The following is a 9,805-nucleotide window of genomic DNA, read 5'->3' on the forward strand; positions in this document are numbered from 1 at the left end:
GCTTTTCAGGTTTGTTTGTGAGTGCATTTACAGGGGTTTCTCTGGTTCTGGGCTATCCAATACAGTAGCCACTAGTCACATATGACTAGTTTAAATTAATCACAATCAAAAATTTAGTATTTTTAGTTGCACTATTCACATTTCCAGTGTCTAATACCCACATAGGACTAGTGGCCATCTCATTGGACAGTGCAGATATATAATATTTTTATTGCAGAAGGTTCTACTGGATGACATCCTAAGCAGTGATGGGGATCCAGCTGTGGGAATGTCATGTTATTGTGCAGGTATAATCTATCCACTCCTTTCTTCTGCCTTTTTTTTTTTAAATTAATGTTTATTTAATTTAAGAGAGGGAGCACATGCACAAGCAAGGGAGGGGGAGAGAGGGAGGAAATAGAGAATTCCAAGCATGCTCTGAGCTGTCAGCACAGAGCCCAATGTAGGGCTCCATCCGACAACCGTGAGATCATGACCTGAGCTGAAATCAAGAGTCAGGCACTGAAGTGACTAACCCACCCAGGCACCCTATCTTCTGCCTTCTTATCTACAGTTTGGAGAGTGGTCTCTGGCTCATACCCTAAGGAAATGAGGGCTAAGAGGGCTCATACCCTCTTTCCTTACCTTAAGGAAAACAGGGCGTGTGATCAGGAAACCCTAACTTTCTACTGTTTGCTGACCCTGTTGGGAGAGGTGCCCATGGTCTCTGTTCCTCTTTGGCTCAGCCTCTCATCCAATTGTCTATCAGACCAACAGAGGGGGCTGATTCCCAGGCTGATCAGCCCTATAGTTGCTTCTTCCTTGGGGGATTTGTTTGCCAAAGTTTTGCTTCTCTGTCCCGTTGGCCATGGGTTGCCAGCTCTGCTCTTGACTCCTGCCCTTCCTGGTTCTAACTTTGGGGTGGAAGGGGCTTGGGGAATCTTCTTATTGAGGGCTTATACACAGGGAAGCATTTGATCTCCTCCTATGAGACAGTGAGTGGGCAATGAATGGGAGGGTGTTTGAAAATTGAGTCTTCACTCTTGAGCCACTTTCATTTACTTAGCAGCAAAGAAAGCTAGACTGAGTATCCTGAAACACAGGCTCTTCTCATTTCTACTACTAACTAGCTCTGTGACTTTAGGCAAATCACTTTCTTCATATGTGGTGAGGGATGTGGGTGATGATTTCCAGGGTTTTCTGCAATTTGATATCCTAAAACTTGGCCAAAACCTTTGTGACTTCAGTGGACAAAGATGTCATGATCCAGATAAAACAGATTTCCTTCCCAAAGAGAAATCCCCAGGCTCAGATGGTTTCGCTGGAGAATTCTTTCAAACTCCTAAAGAAGAATAAATAACAATTTTCCGCAACTTCTTCCAGAAAACAGAGAAGGAGAGAACACTTCCCAATTCATTTTATGAGACCAGACAAAGACAGTACTAAAAAAAAGAAAACTATAAGCCAGTATCTGTCATGAACTTAGAAAAAAAAGCTATAAACCAATATCTTATGAACTTATACTAATTATCTCCTTCAAAATCCTCAAAAAAACATTAGCAAATTGAATCCATCATTATAAAATAATTATAAATACAAAAACTTACATACCATGACCAAGTACAATTTATTCCAGATATATAGTCTGATTCAAATTTTAAAAGTCCATCATATCAAGTAATCAATAAAGCTGGATTAACAAAAATGTCTACCATATCAACAGGCTAAAGAAGAGAAATCGTATAATCTTATCAATTGGTGCAGGAAAAGCATTTGACAAAATCCAATAATCGTTTATAATAAATATTCTCAACAAGTTAGGAATAAAAGGGAACTACCTCAACTTGATAAAGAACATCTATAAAAAGCCTACAGCTAACATCATAGTTGATGATGAGTCACTGAATGCCTTCCCCCTAAGACTGAGAACAAGGCAAGGATTTCTATTCTCATCACTTTTATTCAACTTAGTACTGGAATTTCTAGCCACTGTAATAAGGCAAGAAAAAGAATAAAAGTCATACAGAGTGGAAAGGAAGAAACAAAATCGTCCCTATTTGCAAATGACATGATTGTCTAACGAGAATCCTGAAGAATCTACCAAAAAAAAAAAAAATTCCTCTAACTGCTATATGAGTTCTGCAAAGTTGCAGGATACAAGATCAACACACAAAAATCAACAAACATGTAGAAACTGTAACTTAAGATGCTATACCATTTATAATTGTTCCAAAGAAAACGAAATACTTAGGTTTAAACTTAACAAAACATGCACAGGATCTGTATGCTGAAAACTACAAAATGCTGATGAAATAAATAAAAGACCTAAATAAATGGAGAGATACACTGTGGTCATAGATTGGAAGGCTTGACATAGTAAAGATGTCAATTCTCTCCAAATTCATCTATAGGTTTAATGTAATTTCTCTCAAAATCCTAGTAAGGAAGTGAAATAGGCCAGTCAGAGGAAGACAAATACCATATGATTTCATTCATATGTGGAATTTAAGATGTAAAACAAAAGATGAAAGAAAAAGAGACAAACAAAATGAAACGAAACAAAACAAAACAACAACCCCCCCCCCACACACACACCCACACAAAATCCCAAACCCAGACTCTTAACTATAGAGAACAAACTGATGGTTATCAGATGGGAGGTGGGTGGGGGGATGGGTGAAATAGGTGAAGGGGATTAAGAATACACTTATCATGATGAGCCATGAGTAATGTATAGAATTGAGTCACTATATTGTTCACCTGAAATTAATATAATATTGTATGTTAATTACGCTGGAATTAAAAAATTCTAACCAAGTATTTTGTAGACATAGATAAGCTTATCCTAACATTTAGACAGTAAAGCACAGACCTGAGAATAACTAAAATAATTTTGGAAACAAAACAAAACAAAAAAGGAAAAAACTGGGAAGAATTTCTCTACCCCAAATAAGATAAAACAGATACGGTAGAACCTCAGGATGAAAGGAAAGGAGGATCAAAACCTGGCCAGCCCTTCCCTGAAAGAGCAGAGATGGAACCTCCGAGGCTCAGGAATCAGTGATCACAGGGGCCCTAGGAGGCCCCAGGGGACACAGAAAGCCCTATTTCCCAGAGAAAGTACCCTATCCTCTTTGAGCTCTTTCATGAATGGCAGGGACTGGGGGTCTTGAGTGTCTCAGTCCTTTGAGCGTTTGACTTTGGCTCAGGTCCTCATCTCATGGTTGGTGAGTTCAAGCCCCGCACAGGGCTCGCTGCGGTCAGCCCTGAGACTGCTTCGAATTCTCAGTCCCCCTCTCACTCCGCCCCTCCCCCACTTGCTCTCTCTCTTTCTCTCTCAAATATAAACATTAAAAAAAAAAAAAAGAATAGCAGGGACTTAGGTACTCCATAGTGCTGGGGAGGGAGAATGTGCAATGCTGCTGTTTTCTTGAGGGTGTCTCATGAGGGAGTCATATGTTCTACTTCTTTTCCCCAGGGGCCCCCAAAATTTGAAGGCAGACTGGTATCTTCTCATTCCTGGTTAATAGGTTGTGTGCTAGACACGATTCTGAATATACCATTTGCTTTTTGTCTTCTGTGAACTTTCATTTTTTTTTTTTCAACGTTTATTTATTTTTGGGACAGAGAGACAGAGCATGAACGGGGGAGGGGCAGAGAGAGAGGGAGACACAGAATCGGAAACAGGCTCCAGGCTCTGAGCCATCATCAGCCCAGAGCCCGACGCGGGGCTCGAACTCCTGGACCGCGAGATCGTGACCTGGCTGAAGTCGGACGCTTAACCGACTGCGCCACCCAGGCGCCCCCTGTGAACTTTCATTTTAACAGGAGAAAAGATGGGCACCTGGGTGGCTCAGTCAGTGGAACCTCTGACTCTTGATTTCATCTCAGGTTATGATCCCAGGGTGGAAGGATTGAGCTCCATGTGGGGCTCTGTGCTCAGCGTGGAGCCTGCTTGAGATTCTCAGTCTCTCTCCCTCTGCCCCTCTCTCCCACTCTCTAAAAATTTTTTTAAAAAATATGTGAAAGGAGAGGTGTAGAGTCTATTTCAAATTTAGGTCAAGAGGCAGGATTGAAATTGGGGCTATCTAGAACAAGTCACACACAAAGGTAAAATCAGGAATTTCAGTGATTGTTAATTTCTAGATATTCTATTTGATTCTTTTCCAAATCTGTCTGTTCTTTCTAAAAATGGTCTATTTTCTTCATTATAGGCTGTATTCTGTTATCTCTTTAGTAACTTTAAACTTGCTTGCTTTGTTGCAGATTATTCTATTATTTCTAGTTCTTGGGACACTGATTCTCTTATTACCTGTATCTATTTAATCTTCTTCAGGTGGTTCACTTCTTGTGGTTTCTAAGTGTTCATTATGTATTCATCTTCAGCCAGGGCTGTTTCAGTAAGAATGTTCTAGAAGTAGAACTGTTTCGTATTTCCCTTTGCTGGGGCCCTGGAGTGAAACAGAGCCTCACTGAACTTTAAATTTCTTCCCCTAGAATTCTCATATCATGGGGCAGGTAGTACAAATTTAGATCCACACAACGTAGACTTGGGTTGGTAATTTCTTATACAAGTGTTTTTCTCCCACTCTATCTTGAGCTCTGAGACACAACTATCTTGCTCTCTGCTTCTTTGGACTGGCGGGAAGAATTTTTCAAGTCCCATTTGGGAAGCTTTAAATATATATTTTTTTACATTTATTTATTTTTGATAGAGAGAGACAGAGCACTATTGGGGGAGGGGCAGAGAGAGAAGGAGACACAGAATCCGAAGCAGGTTCCAGGCTCCGAGCTGTCAGCACAGAGCCCGACGCGGGGATCAGACTCACAAACTGTGAGATCGTGACCTGAGCTGAAGCTGGATGCTTAACTGACTGAGCCACCCAGGTGCCCCCCCCACCCCCCCAATTTGGGAAGCTTTATACAGGGTCTCAGTTCCAGCCTGAAGCCACGCCCAGGCCCCACTCCCTCAACTGCTACGTCAGGCTCATGTGACAGCTCTCTCTAGCTGTGAGTTCTGTAACATGGGAATTTCCTTTTTATAAATATATATATATTTGAAGCGGGCTTTGTGTTGACAGCAGAGAGCCTGATTCAGGGCTTGAACCCATGAACTGTGAGATTATGACCTGAGCCAAAATCCAAGTCTTAACCAACTGAGCCACCCAGGCGCCCCCAGCACATTTATATAGTTTATGTATTCGTAGGGTCCATTAACCCAGTTCTACATGCTTTAGGAAACTCCCCTCTTCTGAGAAATTTATTTAACAAAATAATTTCCAGGCTATCCACAATATGTCTTGGTATAAATATGAAATCATCCCAGGATTTTTGTTTTGTTTTGTTTTGTTTTGTTTTGAGAGAGCATACTTGGGGGAGAGAGGCAGAGGGAGAGAGAGAGAATCTTGAGCAGATTCCATGCTCAGAGTGGAGCCTGATGTGGGGCTCGATTCCATGAACCTGGGATCATGGCCTGAGCCAAAATCAAGAGTCAGATGTTCAAGTAATTGAACCACCCAGGCACCCCTCATCCCAGGATTCTTTTTTTTCTTTTTTCAATGTTTGTTTATTTTTGAGAGAGAGAGAGAGAGAGAGAGTGCACAAGTTGGGGAAGGGCAGAGAGAGAGAGAGAGAGAGAGAGGGAGAAACAGAATCTGAAGCAGGCTCCAGGGTCTGAGCAGTCAGCACAGAGCGGGGCTGATGCGAGGCTTGAACCCACGGACTGGGAGATCATGACCTGAACTGAAGTTGGATGCTTAACCAACTGAGCCACCCAGGCGCCCCTCAAGATTTATTTTTAATGTTTATTTATTTTTTGAGAGAGAGAGAGATACAGAGTGCAAGCTGGGGAGGCGCAGAGAGAGAGACACACACACACAGACTTTGAGCTGTCAGCACAGAGTCCAACACAAGGCTCCAACCCATGAACCATGAGACCCTGACCTGAGCCAAAGTCGGACGCCGAACTGACTGAGCCACCCAGGAGCCCCAGGATTCTTTTTTTTTTTAATTTTTTAAAAAAGTTTATTCATTTATGTATTTATTTTTAAATTTTCATCCAAGTTAGTTAGCGTATAGTGCAATAATGATTTTAGGAGTAGATTTCAGTGATTCATCCCCTGTGTACACCACCTAGTGCTCATCCCAAGTGTCCTCCTTAATGCCTGTCGCTCTTTTAGCCCCTCCCCCTCCCCTCCCCCCTCCCCCCAGCCCCCCTCCCCCCAGCCCCCACCCAACCACCCTTCAGGATTCATAGTAAGCGCCATCTTCCTTTACTGGAGTAAGAAGGAATTTTTTTCCAATAAAAATTAGAAGGATTTTTAATTTCCAAGTCTTTTGAGAAAGCAAAATTAATGCAATGTAAATCAGAACATCTAATTAATAAATTTAGCAAGCCAAAGGAATTTTGTTATATAAATTAACCCATTTATCGTAGGCTAGCCATGTTTCAAATGGTGGAGCTTCTACTGGTGTTTCAACTCCTTCACTCTCCTGATGGCCAACTTTACTGTCACCTTGGAGTGGTGTTGTAGGTCCAGGCACCACCCACGGCGTTTGTCATGCAGGAACCACAGTGCAGGATCCCCGCAGCTCATCTTTTCATAGTGGTTTGGCCACAGAAGGAGCAAGTGCACTTGGCGTGCTGGCTTATTTCAATCTTCTTCACCATTTTTCCGAGGGAGGCACCATATAACAGGGCCCATATTTCCCGACAATTCTGACTTCTTGGTGTGTTTAGCCATGTCAACACAAACTAGGTCTGAGCCCACTGGAGTAAGAAAGAATTTTTAAACATGCATTGTTACAAAAAAAAGAATTTTGAATCACTAGAACATTCTATCACACCAACATGCTGATTCCTTATGGTCAGTCTTCCATCACCTCAAACTTGACTTTTTTTTTTTTGAGAGAGAGAAAGACAGAGAGAGAGAGAGAGAGAGAGAGAGAGAGAGAGTGGGGGAGGGGCAGAGAGAGGGGGAGACAGAATCTTGAAGCAGGCTCCGGGCTCTGTCAGCACAGAGCCCAATGTGGGGCTCGAACTCACAAGCTGGAAAATCACGACCTGAGCTGAAGTCAGAGCCACCCAGGTGCCTGTAAACCTTGACATTTCTTGCTGCAAAAGGATATCTTTGGTTTTAAGATTTTTCACTTGTGTTCTTCCTTCTCTAGGTAAGATCCTTTCTCTCTGCAGGAATGTAACTTATTACTTCTTTTTTAAAAGAAATTTCTAGTGTTTATTTATTTTTTATTTTGAGAGCAACAGAGGCAGCATGAGTGGGGAGGGGCAGAGAGAGGGAGAGAGGGAGAGAGAGAGAGAATTTTTAAGCGGGCTCCCCACTGCCAGCACAGAGCCTGACACGGGGTTCCAGCTCACAAAACCGCGACATCATGACCTGAGCTAAATGCTTAACCACCTAGGCACCCCAGATGTTTACTTATTTTTAAGAAAGAGAGAGAGCCAGCAGGGGAGGGGCAGAGAGAGAGAGAGAGACAGAGAACCCCAAGCAGGCTCTGCACTGTCACTGCAGGGCTTGAACCCACGAACCTGCGAGACCATGGCCTGAGCAGAAATCAAGAGTCACCCTATAAAGGTGCCCCTATTATTTCTCAATCATAAACTTCATCTATACACCCTTGCCCCCTCATCCATCAAGACTCAATTTAAAATTCAAAACTCACCTACGTTCCTAAAATCTTCCTGGATTAGCTCCTATACTTAACTTGCCCCTGTTGTACCCTACTTGAATTGCATCAAATGATTTTGCCTTTGTTACCATAAGGATGAGTGAGTATTCCCATTTTTCAGTGTGTATTCAACAATCTACAATAACATGGGACTTGGTGAGGGCATTGTTGCATCTTCTACTTATTTGCATCTCACCAGGCCCAGGAAGGTGTTCTGTACCCAGTGGGCATTATTTTGCAGACAGAACAGCCTGAGATGAACATTCTCAACCTACTCTTCTCACAGCCTCTTGGTCCCTACCAGGCAGCTTGTCTCCAGAGGGCATCAGCAACCCAAGGCCCCAGCTTGAGACTTCAGAAGCTTCATCTCCTCCCTGTGCTAGCTGCTGATCCCATAACCCAGAGCTGGGCAGGAAGAGCCTCTTGAATAACACTGATATGCTCCTTCCTTCACCCACCAAGCTCTGCTTTGGGGCCAGTGAGGTGACCAGCCCCCCTGCCCCCATCCTGCTGGAATTTCCTCTTCTGGTACTCATTAAGGGGTGGGGGTAGGGGGCTTGAGTGGAAGCCAGGAGAAATGGGAACAGTGGCTGGAATGAAAGGCAGTTGCCAGTGACCCTTGGGTCTCCATGCTGGAGGTGTTTGTGGAGAGGCAGCATTTCATTTTCATATCGGGAAGGTGGAAGAGGTCGTGGCAGGATTGCACCGGAGGGATTTCCTCTCTGCAGCCTACAGCGAGGATCCCAGATACTAGAAGTGTCTAAAAAGACAATTCCCTAGCCCATGGGACCCACTGTGTTTCCCCGGTGATTACAGATGGTGTCTGAGTGCTCTTCCTGCTCCCTGCAAGCCTAAAAACTCCTTATTCCCACCACACTGTCCTGGAATGTCTTTGTCCCTCCCGGGGCTGCTGCCTTTGGTCCCAAAAGGCATCGCAACACTGGGGTCATTTTCTAATCTGGGGCAGATGTGACTCAGGGATGTGAGTCGAAAGTAAGGTAAACCAAACGAAGCAAAGAAGTAAGAAATGAGCACTAAATGACGCTTAATTGGTCAAGCAAGATCTGAGCAGTCATGGTTGCTGCCATGGCCCAGTGCAACACGGGGCTGAGTGTGCCACCTCATCATGTGATTTCCCTTGACCTGTGTTTTTCATGACACCCGCATGACACCCACTCCCTGTTTCCCCCAGAGAAGGCTCCCCAATGTCCCGAAGAGTAGCTGGCATTGGAAGTTGTGTCCCTCCCCTTTAACCAGCCAGCTTTCTCCCAGCCCTCACAGAAGGCTCCAGAAGAGGCCAGGGCTGGCTCACATCCCAAGTTGCCATTCCCTTTCCACTCTGAGGACTCCTCCTTCACCCTTCAGGGAAGCTGAGGGGACTGAGGAAGGATGGTCCCTGGAGAAGACCTCCCCAGTAGGGCAGAGGTTGGACACAGTTGTCTGCCAGCATGAAATTTGGAGGGCAGTGGGGACAGGCAGTAGGGCTCTCAGGAGGGAAGTTTCTGGTTCTTGCCTTTTTCTAACTTTCCTTCTCCTTCTCCTTCTCCTTCTCTTCCTCCTTCTCCTTCTCTTCCTTCTTCCCCACCCCTTCTTCCTCCCCTCCCCCTCCCCCTCCCTCTCTTCCTCCTCCTTCTCCTCCTCCTCCTCTTCTTTCTCCTTCTCCTCCTTCTTTTTAAATGTACTTAGGTCACTGGGGAAAATGTGGGAGGAGGGAGCAGAGAGGAAGGAGGGGGGTTGGAAGGAAGCTGAAAAACAGCAACTATCCATTGACTTGCTGCATTCCTGAGGCTGGACTCATTCTAGTCTACTCCCAGCAGCAAATGACAGATGTGATAGATGTGGAGCATTGCTGGCTGCCTCAAAGATTGCAGATGGACTGTTCAGACCTGGGCCTCCCAGACATCCTGGTTGCAGTGGCCCTAAGGAACTGGGCAAACTTGTCTCATTACACAAGCCCAGAAACTCCTCAAGATGCCCCACTTGACTTAAATGTCCCCCGAGCACTGGTCAATTCTAAACAACTCCTCCACTAGGCTACAATGAGTTTGACTTATAAACACCAACGTAGCTGTGAAAGGTTTAATATTCTGTAAACAACCCTGAATTAGAAGGTTAGTCTGGTAGATTCAGATCAATCTTG

General features: G+C 44.2%; 1 pseudogene; it reads right to left on the reverse strand.

Moving 5' to 3' along the window:
* Positions 1–6,383: 6,383 nt before the first annotated feature.
* LOC122467686 lies at positions 6,384–6,722 on the reverse strand (annotated as a pseudogene).
* Between the last annotated feature and the right edge of the window lie 3,083 nt (positions 6,723–9,805).

The sequence above is a fragment of the Prionailurus bengalensis genome, chromosome B1 (genome assembly GCF_016509475.1).
Source record: "Prionailurus bengalensis isolate Pbe53 chromosome B1, Fcat_Pben_1.1_paternal_pri, whole genome shotgun sequence".
Classification (NCBI taxonomy): domain Eukaryota; kingdom Metazoa; phylum Chordata; class Mammalia; order Carnivora; family Felidae; genus Prionailurus; species Prionailurus bengalensis.